This window comes from Halichoerus grypus, chromosome 5 (assembly GCF_964656455.1).
Source record: "Halichoerus grypus chromosome 5, mHalGry1.hap1.1, whole genome shotgun sequence".
In the NCBI taxonomy this organism is placed as follows: Eukaryota; Metazoa; Chordata; class Mammalia; order Carnivora; family Phocidae; genus Halichoerus; species Halichoerus grypus.
In genome coordinates this window covers 97609411-97619588 of record NC_135716.1, presented here as the reverse complement: position 1 = coordinate 97619588, position 10178 = coordinate 97609411, and the positions used below count along the sequence as shown (strand labels likewise).

At 53.4% G+C, this 10178-nt stretch overlaps 1 long non-coding RNA gene across 1 annotated transcript; it reads right to left on the bottom strand.

Moving 5' to 3' along the window:
- Positions 1 to 6209: 6209 nt before the first annotated feature.
- LOC118546855 (uncharacterized) lies at positions 6210 to 10167 on the bottom strand. Its single transcript, XR_004922809.2, has 3 exons — positions 9911 to 10167; positions 9683 to 9785; positions 6210 to 6422 (listed from the first exon to the last, which is right to left on the bottom strand). It is a non-coding gene; the product is annotated as an uncharacterized LOC118546855 (long non-coding RNA).
- Positions 10168 to 10178: the final 11 nt, after the last annotated feature.

The following is a 10178-nucleotide window of genomic DNA, read 5'->3' as shown; positions in this document are numbered from 1 at the left end:
TCTCTGACAATTCTCCCTGGAACCACGCTCATTTCTGCTTTTCCTTCTAAAGAAGATTTAGATTAGATTTAGGAAAGGCTTAAGGGGAAAGTGAAAACTTCGAGTCTTAGACACACAAGCTTGCAGGACAGGGGCCAGACCCTCCTGTGTAAATTCACCCCTGCTTAAAAGCAGTGAGGAAGGGGCGCCTGGGTGGTTTAGTCAGTTGAGTGCCTTCGGCTCAGGTCATGATCCCGGGGTCCTGGGATTGAGATGCCCCATGTTGGGCTCCCTGCTCAGCGGGGAGTCTGCTTCTCCCTCTCCCTCTGACCCTCCCCCCTGCTTTTGCTCTCGCACTCTCTCTCTATCTTAAATGAATAAATGGAAAAATCTTTACAAAAAAAAAAAAAAAGGCAGGTAGGACTAGCTTAGAGGCCAGAGTTGACATAATAAGCCTCCTAGCGCTTCTGTTCCCTAGGAAGGGCTCCATGGGAAGGGCAGGAGGCTTGCAGGACCTCAAGAAAGATGAGACTGTGTTTAATCCTGCAGAGACCCCAGATTCAGGAGCGCAAGTTGGGGCCTTATTAACAGCTGCTTCTCTTGCCCAGTCATCCCCAAGTGGAAGACCAACCAACAGAGCAGAGGGGAGGGAGGAAAACTCTTTTCTCCTTTCTCTGGCGCTCCCCCTGTTGCCCTAATGGCCAGTTCACCCTTTCTCTGGGGAGGGTGATGGTTAGGCTCTTTGTTTACTTGCTGCCTTTCATCTGCAATCTACAAACACTTTACTTTAATAACACCTTATGTTAGTATAGTGCTTTACTCCTAGGAGCCTAAAATACTTCCTATAGCTGATCGCTTTTATCTTTGTGACAGTCCCAGATGAGAGGGTGGGGATGTGATTATACCTCTTCCATCACACAGAAGACAGGGTACAAGGCAGGTAAGGGAGATGAGACAGCAGGGCCAGGTGGGAGCCAGGAGTCCCCACTCCTCAGCAGTGCTCAGTGCTTGCATTTCTTTGGGAAATGAGGGCAGGGCTCCAAACTGGTCTTTCACTTAGGAGCTTCATCTCTGCTTCCTTAGTCCCTAAGCTGCAACTTCGCCAGGCCTGCCGGAGCTTGGCACCCACGAAGGAGGCTGTGTGCTTGGTCTTCAATGGGGACTTGAGGCTGATCCTGTTAATCTTGCTCGTGGAAACCCTGTCAAAACTGGGCCACCTGAAAGGGTGACCGCGGTGGCTCTCTTGCTACAGCTAGGCTCAACCAGCCTGCCTCTGCTGTAACCTGTTGCCCTCGGCTCTGGGATGACAAAGCCAGGACAAGAAGACACAAGAACAAGCTGCTCCCAGGTACTCAGAAGGACCAGAAGTGGACATTCCTATAGCCTTTGCTATTCGGTTTGAAGAAAAGCAGTTTATACAGTGTCGGGAGGGTGGTCTGGGTCACCACCACACACCCTTCTTCCCCCTCCGAAAAGCCCATTGGGCTTTAGGGTTAGAAACTTCCAAGTGGTTCTGAACACCCCCAGCTAGCCTTAGAGGTCCCTCTAGCTCCCTCCTCTGCTCCCTACTGCTACCCTCTTCTGCTCCTCGTGCCTGGGGCCTTTCTTCCACCAGGAGGCACTGCTTTTCTCTGTGGCCCTCAGCACTGTGGGAGGGCAGAAGCTGGGGCTCAGCCTGGAGGGGCCTGGCCCGGCTCCAGACCCCCCTGGCCCCCTCCCCCTCCCTGCACTGGCTGAAATACCTTCTCACCTGACCAGTTTTCTGGAGCCTTTGGCCCCTGGAACCTAGACTCCCTACTGCTTCATGCAGAGCCTCCTGCCCTGTGTTGCTGGCAGCCCAGCTCCCGTGCCAACCCTCCCCTACCTGCCCTGTGGCTGGGTGAGTGTGTGGACAGGCCTGGGAGCCTGCCTAGTGAAAAGGAATGAGTGGAGTCCTGGAAAGTAGCTGACTCTGTTAGCAGATCTGTACCCCTTTCTTACTGCTGGAGCCAGAGGAGAAAAAAACCGTTGTGAGGGAAAGGATGACCCTGTGGCTGAGGTTCTTCCTTACAGCTCACACAGGAACATGCCAGTAGGCAGGCATGATTAGGAGCAGGGCTTCCAGAAAGAATGGGACACAGTCCTTGCTCTCAAAGAACTCACAGTCATTGGGAAAGGTGTGGCTTTTCTTGCTCCCAGGGGAGCTGAAAACCAGACTCCTTCCCTCCCTGGAGCAGTGGGATGGGGCTGATGCAAGCCTTGTTTAGGATGGAAGGCTGGCCTAGACGCTAAGCACTTGGGAACAGTCCCAGATAACCTTGACTCCACCCTAGCAGTTGCCTCCGCAACCCACAGCTGATGCCCTCATCCCTGGCACCCTGAGCTGCCCCATCCCCAAACCTCAGCTACCCAGCTTACTACCTCGGTTAGCAAACAACCCCACGGGCCTGGTGGAGTGAGTCAGAGCCCTGGGTCCCTCACCAACCTTTAGTTCCCACACCCAGGAATTCCGGGCCCAAGAAGCAGGTCTGGGTGCTTCAGGCAAGAGAGGAGGCACCTGGCCTCTCTACCAAGAGATAGAGACAACTAGAAGCCAGACTTCCAGAAGGAAATTCTAAAGAGCCAGGGGACCAATGTGAGACCAAGGGGCCTGCATGAGCTCACAGACCGCTGAGAAGTTCAGTTTATCAGCCACCAAGGAGCCGAACACTGCAATGGTGAAGCCCCTCCTGGGATCGGACGCTTTCCCGGCGACTTGTCCTGCTTTTCCTTCGCTCGAGTTTTCCCGGGGTACCCAGGGTCCTAAGAACGCCTACTCTCCCCTCGACCTCCCCCATACCTCCCGCTGGGGGCCTGGGGCAGCCCTGGCTGCCCTCCCAGGATGAGTCTGACAGGCAGAGCTGGGATGGGCCCTAGAGAAATGTGCTGCATGTCAGAGCCTGTGCCAGAATGAGGGGCCTGTGCCACTCCCCCAATCACCTCCCAGCATGGGGTTCCCCAAAAGCTCCTCCCAGCTACACACAAAAGGGGGGTGCAACCCTGCATCGTGTCCGGGGGAGGTCCTGGTGGAGTGGACACCACTGCCTCTGACGTTGCCCTTTTAAGAGCACCCCCCGGGGGGGGCGGGGGTGCTGCAGGCAGGTTCTCCTTGCAGAAGCGGGTGCGGGGCTGCTCCCCACAGACCTGCCGGAAAGGAGACTGGGACGCCAACCTTGCGGGGTCCCAACCCCTAGGTCCCGGGGGTCCCAGCGACTGCCGATTGGGGGGAAGCCCCCTTTTCTGAGGGGAAGTTGCTCTCTTTCGCTGCTCTGATTGGTTGGCTGACAAGCCCTGCATTTTGGAGAGCAGTCTGGGTCCCTCCACAAGACTTCGACTTCCCTCCCCCCACTTAAACCTGCTGTTAGAACTGGTCTGGAAAATTATTTTCATTGAGGTGTAAATTGCTAATAAGATGGTGCGACCCTTCAGGGAGACTTGTTTTTTAAACCCTGAAGAAAGGGAAGAATTAAGCTTCCGTTTAGAGTAACGTTCATCCTTTCCTCCTTCCATCTTGTTTCAGAGCATAAAAAACCCATATATATTTTTTTTCTTTTTCTTTCTTTCTTTTTCTTTCTTTTTTCTTTTCTTTCTTTTTCTCTTTCTCTACTCTTCCTCCTTGTCTACTTGTTCCCTGGATCCCACGGCCATTTGGTATCCCCGAGTCCCTGCTCATCAGCTAGCTCTCTCTTGAACCTCCCTCTCCTCTCGTCTCTCCCCTCCTCACCCATTCCCCTCAGTACCGACCTGCTTAGTTTCCCCATCTTAAAACAGCCTTGCTGCCGCCCTGCCTCTGCTGTCAAATTCAGATCCCATCTGGTTCCTTTCCCTCAAAGATAAATAAGCAGCAGACACTTGTAGGCTCTGCTACCTCATCAGCATTCCCGGCCCTCCTAGTGCCCACCCCGTCAGAGAGAAGGTGGAATGTTCCAGACAGAGGGAACCACATGAAGGAGCAGGAAGAAGGCCTGAACAGCTGGAGTGCAGAGAACAAGGGGATGTTGAGTTGAGGGTAGAGGAGCAAGGAGGATCAGGAGATTGTACCTGCCCCTAAATGCTGGCTCCCCTGGGCTCTCTTCTGCTCTTTGTCTGCATGCTCTCCTAGTTCACATCCCAAATCTGCCATCTCCCACCATGCATCTCCAGCTCCACTCCCCTCCCCCCCAACACACACATCTCCAGCAGGATCTCAAAGTCTAACTCCCTAGCTGATCCTCTGCTCCCTCCCTCCTCTGGGTGTTCAGGCACCCAAAACAAACCCCTGGGACTCCCACCGGACCACCTCCTCCTCCTCATCCCCAGCGGCCTGCCTCACAGTCGCAGAGTCCCTTGGTCGCTCAGATCTACCCCCTCGGCAACGTGTCCCTCAGCCGCAACACTGGCTCTCCGCCTGGACTGTTGTGACAGGTGCCTCCTGCTGGGCTGCGCCCCCAGCCCCTCCTTCAGGGGGACTATTCGCCATGCCGCCGGCGGCCCTCCCCTGCCCACACGCTTCAGATGGCTCTCTCAACTCATCAGATAAAGCCCAGACTTCTCAGCCAGGGCCCACATTCTTCACAGTGTGGCCACAGTTCAGATTAGCAGGCTCTTCTCCCCTTCTTATCCTAACCATGAGCTCTGAGCTCCAGCCCCACCTAACTACGCACCTCTCCCAGCACTGACCACGCCTTGCACCCTTCTGTATTGGCCATGCTGTTCCCTCCGAGGGGATGTCCTCTCCTCCTGCCACTCTGTGAATTCCTCCTTCCCCACCTCTTTTCCAAAACCTTCCCTAACTCCTCCAGCCCCACACAGAAATATTAACAAATACAGCTCTACCACCGCATCTGTCTCTGTCCACATTAGACTGGTTGCTCCTGGAGGCCAGGGCTGGAGTCTTGTTCATTTGTGTACCTCTCACACGTAGCTTGGTGCCTGGAACATGGTTAGGGCCAGACAGGGCTCTCTCCTGGGCCTGCTCTGATACACTTAACAATTAACTTATTGTAGATGTTGCTTTGGGATATGCTGCTCATAGCTCAGCCCCAGGCTCCATCTCTTCCCCTCTGTGCTCAGGGCCAAAAATGATCTCAGCTGGATCTTTGATGGACTGTACCTCAGTCATATGGAATGCTGGGCCTACTGAGCCACCCTCAGCAAATAGTGTAGCACTGTGGGTTGAACCTATTGCTAGGTTAAGGCATCCAGTGCCATCTTTTAATGAGCCTCAAAGAAAGTCTATCTAACTTGGCTGGGACATCAGGCCTACAAATCCTGGCTGCACCTGGCATTGAGAAGACAGTTTTCTGGTTAAAGTGAATGAGTTCAGGGCTGTCCGCCGAGGAGCCCAGAGACCCGACTGGCCTCCCAGATGGTAGCTCCAGGAATGGACAAACACCTCGTTACTCCTGTACGCCATCCATCCATCCATTCATCTATCCATTCATTTAACCAGTATTTACTGTCTACTATGTGTCAGGTACCATGCTAGGTGGTAGTGTTCGAGACACACGTGTTCTCTCTGCTCCTCTGGAGCTTATTGCTAGTGGCAAAGACAGATGTCAACCAAATAAATTAACAAATAAATACTTCATGTAATTATAACTTGTAATATGTGCCATCAAAAAGGGGATATTTAAGACTACCATATTCAACAGCTGGAAGGAAGCCAGGGTGCCCAGAACAGAGTGAAGTGGGCGGAGGCTGGGCCCCTCGGGGCTTTGTGGGCCAATATGAGGAAGTTGGCTTTTATTCAAGTACATCCAAAAAGCCCCAGTGCAAGATTTTCAGGAAGGGAGCAACATGCTCAGATTCAGACTTTGCAGTATTACTCTGTGAAAGACACCATGAGGGGTCTTTCCATCGGATAAATCCAGCATATGGCACATCCAATAAGTAAACTGTCCTATGGGCGCCTGGGTGGCTCAGTCAGTTAAGCGTCTGCCTTCGGCTCAGGTCATGATCCCAGGGTTCTGGGATCGAGCCCCGTTTTGGGCTCCCTGCTCAGAGGGGAGCCTGCTTCTTCCTCTGCCCCTACCCCCTATGCTCGCTCACATGATCTCTCTCTAAATAAATAAATAAATAAATAAATAAATAAAATCTAAAAAAAGAAGAAGAAGAAAAGAAAACTGGCCTGGACTCCTTAAACAGTCACTATCACAAGGAAGGAAGGGAGGGAGGGAGGGAGGGAGGGAAAGTAAAATGACATATGACCAAAGGTAATGCATAAACCTCTGGTTTGAAAGAAGCAGCTATCAAAGACGTCCGAGAGACAGCAAGGAATTTGGATTAGACCGGATATTCGATGATACCAGGAATCACCATTCGTGTCCGGGGTGCGGCAGCCACCGTGTGGGGGTGTGGGAGAGGACTCTGATCCCAGGAGCTGCACGCTGAGGGCCAGAGGCTTGAGGCGCCATGACGTTTGCACCTCACTTTCACTTCGTTCTCTAAAAATTGTGAGAGAAAAACATAGTGTCAACAATTAGTGAATCTAGGTGGAGGGTATCTGGGGATGCATTGTACCATTCTGGCAATTTTTCTGAATACTTGCCATTTTCCAAAATAAAAAAATGGGGAGAGATTTTTTAAATCTAAAAAATGTTCATTGATTTAAAAACAATGACTTGGGCTGCTGAGTGGAGACTGGTTTGGAGGGGAAGCAACCACAGGAAGAATCCAAGTATCCTCAAAACTCTGACTGAGTGCCCCTCAGTGCCAGGCACGGAGTGGGGGGCCCAGAAAGGACAGTGTCCACACTCAGGAGAGCACAGCCTCAGCTGTGGAGAAAAGTGCAGGGAAGCGGACCGGGCACACGAGGCAAGCGTGGACAGGAGACACTCAGGTCTTGGCCTGCCCCAACTTTCGGCTCCCGGTCCCTTCCATCCTACCCCACCCTATAGTCCCAGAATGGCAGTGTCTGAAGCTCCACAGGGACAACCTCTCGCCTCCCATTTCTGTGACCTTTATAAGGCAGCACTGAGCCCAGAAACAGGATCAGGCCCCAGAGGAATCAGGATCTCCCCACCCCTCTCTCCAGCCAGAGAAACCCCCCTTCCTGCCCCGCAAAGGTCACGGGGACCCTTCCCTTCCACGGCCTCCAACCATACCCTGTTCAAGCAGGCCATTGGTCCTAGAGTTTCAGCCCACAAGCCCATGACAAGGGTCACCTGATTCTTCCCAAATGTGGCCTTGTCTGCCCCTCCGCTGTGCTGGGCCACAACACACCCACCCCGATCTTGGCTTCAGCCAAGGTGACACATCACATTCATTCATTAAGAGCAGAGACTCTGGAGCCAGATTGCCTGGGTTCAAATCCCAGGTCTGCCATTTCTGAGCTGTGTAACCTTGGGGAAGACCCTTGCCCTGCAGGTTAAATGAATTTGCTTATGAATTCCTCTTGCCAGGACTGCTGTTTCTGATTCAAGATGCAGCCCAAGTCCCACCTCCTCCAGGAAGACCTGGAGGATTTCCTCCACTCTCACTGCCCTCTCCTCTGAATTCCTTTAACCTTTTCTGTCTCAGTTGCTCCTGGATCACTTCACCCATGCTACCCTGTTCAGCTGAGAGCCAGGGCCAGGCCTTATGCAAAAATGTATTCTCCATCTGCCTGGGGGGCCCTCAGGAAGGAGCCTGGGTGAGGAAGCCCCAGGAGAGCTGGGGGAGAGCCTGGGGCTATCCCAGCAGGTCACTTTGCCTTCCCAGCCTCCATGGTAAAGCAGGAGCTTTGGCCTAGAAGAGCAGTAAATTCCCTTTGAACAGACTCCAGGATCTTGCTGCACCTTGATTTTCCCCCACATAGGAGGGAGGTCTGAAGGTTCCTTACAGCTGGAAAGTTCCATGAAGTAGGTGGCCCTTCTAGGGGTCAAGAAGGACACCACCAGGGCAAGCCCTAGACTGAGACACTGTGGTGCACAGAAGACTTGGAAGTTTCCTTCCAGCTTTTAGGAGGTGGAAGCAGCTGAGGAGGGGACAGTGCATGGACAGGCAGCTCTATCCTGTGCCCCTGGGGTCAGGGCAGGGAGAAGAGGAAAGACTATTTGCCAAACATGTTTGGAGATGAAAAGAGGGGGTTCCTTGCATCCCCCAACGTGTCTGCCCTCGGGTAGAAAGGCCACTGGGGACCGAGAAGGGGGGCTTCCTGTTCCTGTGCCTTCCATGGCAGCCCCTGCCTCAGTGCTAGGCTCCAGAACCATGATCCACACATGATCCAGAGCCAAGGCTGTGGCTCTCTCCCACCCAGAAAGCTTATTTTGGTACAAAGGGAGAGAGATGAATGGAGAGCTGCAGTTTCCCCATGTGCTGGTTTAGGCCTTCAGCAGAAATGAGAGTCTCATTACCCAACCCTGATTCAAAGGATAATTAACAGATGGTATAATTTCCGAGCATTCTCCGCGCCACATGGCTATTAGGTGAAGAGCAAAATGCCCACGCAGCCCCTAGATCCTCCCAAACCAGAGTCAAAGCAAGTCCACAGAGGCAGAGCCCTGCAGAGGCTGCTTAAGCCACTCTTCTGCTTCTGGAGCTGCCCTTGGCCTTGCCCAGAGGAAGAAAGCTCATCTTTAATCAAGGCAAGAGCATTCTCCTGAGCCATGGGTCCTCCTCCCACTTCCTTCTCCCCATCCTTTCCACCACCATTGCCAGAAATGCAAGCTAACACTAATCTCTCTTGCTGTGCCCAAGGCCCATCTCCTTTGCTTTCCCCTGGGGAAAAAGTGAAAAGCTGATATCTCATCCTAGGCATCACTCCGTGGTCACACTGTGACCCTGGGCCTGGGGTCCCTGAGACGGGACTCATGGCTCCTTCACTGTGACCAGAACGCAGTGTTGGAGGGAGCCTCTGTTTCAGTGCTTTTCAAATGGGGTTCCCCCAGAGCATAAGCCTCACAAGGCGGCCCAGGGATGTACTGGCTGGTGGAGCTGTGGGGACAGGGCAAGGCCCTGACCTGCACTTCTTCCCAGGAACACTACTGTTACCTGTTTTATTTCGGCTTTCTACTTCAAATTCCATTTGAAAAACAGATTCTCCTGCTAAATTAACTTTTGGAAACCATGTACCTTATTCAATCCCCTCATTTTCTAAACGGGAAATTGAGGAACCGGAATTTGACCAAGATCACACAACCAGAGGGTGGGGTGGGGAGCTGAGACTAAAGCCCCAGCCTCCTCCCCAGGCCAGGCCTTGCCTCTTACTGCCTGACCAGGCCCCTAGCACTGCATCCAGTTGGCCCTACTGTTCCTGGATGCGGGTCCCTGGGTGGGGTATGACAGAGGGCAACTCCTTCAGAATCACCCTCCACCAACACTGCCTGGCTCTTCTTCATGGTCCAGTCTCCATGCCTGGGCCACTCCAGGACTCCTGGAATCCTGCACACCCCGGTCAAGTGGAAGGTTCAGTCTGCAGGCCTATACCGGGCACTGGGCAGGACTGTTTGCTAATCACAAAGCTGTGAGTGTAGAAGCGGGGGAACAGCAGCTGGACACTGATAGGGAAGGCGGGAGGGGGCAAGAAGTCATCTCTCCAGCCAGGAGGCCCTAGGGGGCAGTGAAATCCATCCGTCTAGGATTCAGGAAACCTGGGTCCTAACGCTTGGCTCCATCCCTCCCCCGCCTTGTGACCATGTACAAGTTTCAGCCGTTCTGGCTTCAGAACCTGGTAATATTAGTGTGTTTATACCAGCTAGCTCTGGCTTTGACACTCCCAACTTACCTGCTCCTGAAAAGTCCAGGTGGTGTCCCAGATGAGCCTGTGGTCCTTCTGCCCAGCCGCTGGACCCCAAGGGGGGTGGGGGGGGTCCTAGTTAGACCACGACCTGGATTAGGGGTGGGGATGGGGGCCTTAGGACTTCACTAGGTGTTGCCAGGGAGGTGGGATACCTCTCTGGAATATGGGGAAGGCTTTATACTGTTGAGCAGGGCTCTTTTAGCTCAGTCTTACCCCGGACCGAGGGCTCTTATCAGCAGCCAACCATCGCAGGCGTAGGCGGTGTGAGGTGGGCCCTTGGCCTCCGAGACTCCTTCCAACTGTTTTTGAAAACCTCTAAGTATACTTAGGATACTACCACCATTATTATCATGCGTGGTCTGGCTTCTGACTGTTAATTCCTCTCGAACCTGTGGTAGGGATCTGTCACCGGCCCAGTGGCAGGCCAGGGGAGGGATTAGGCATGGAGGTCTGGCCCGCGGGAATGCTAGAACGGCGGTGC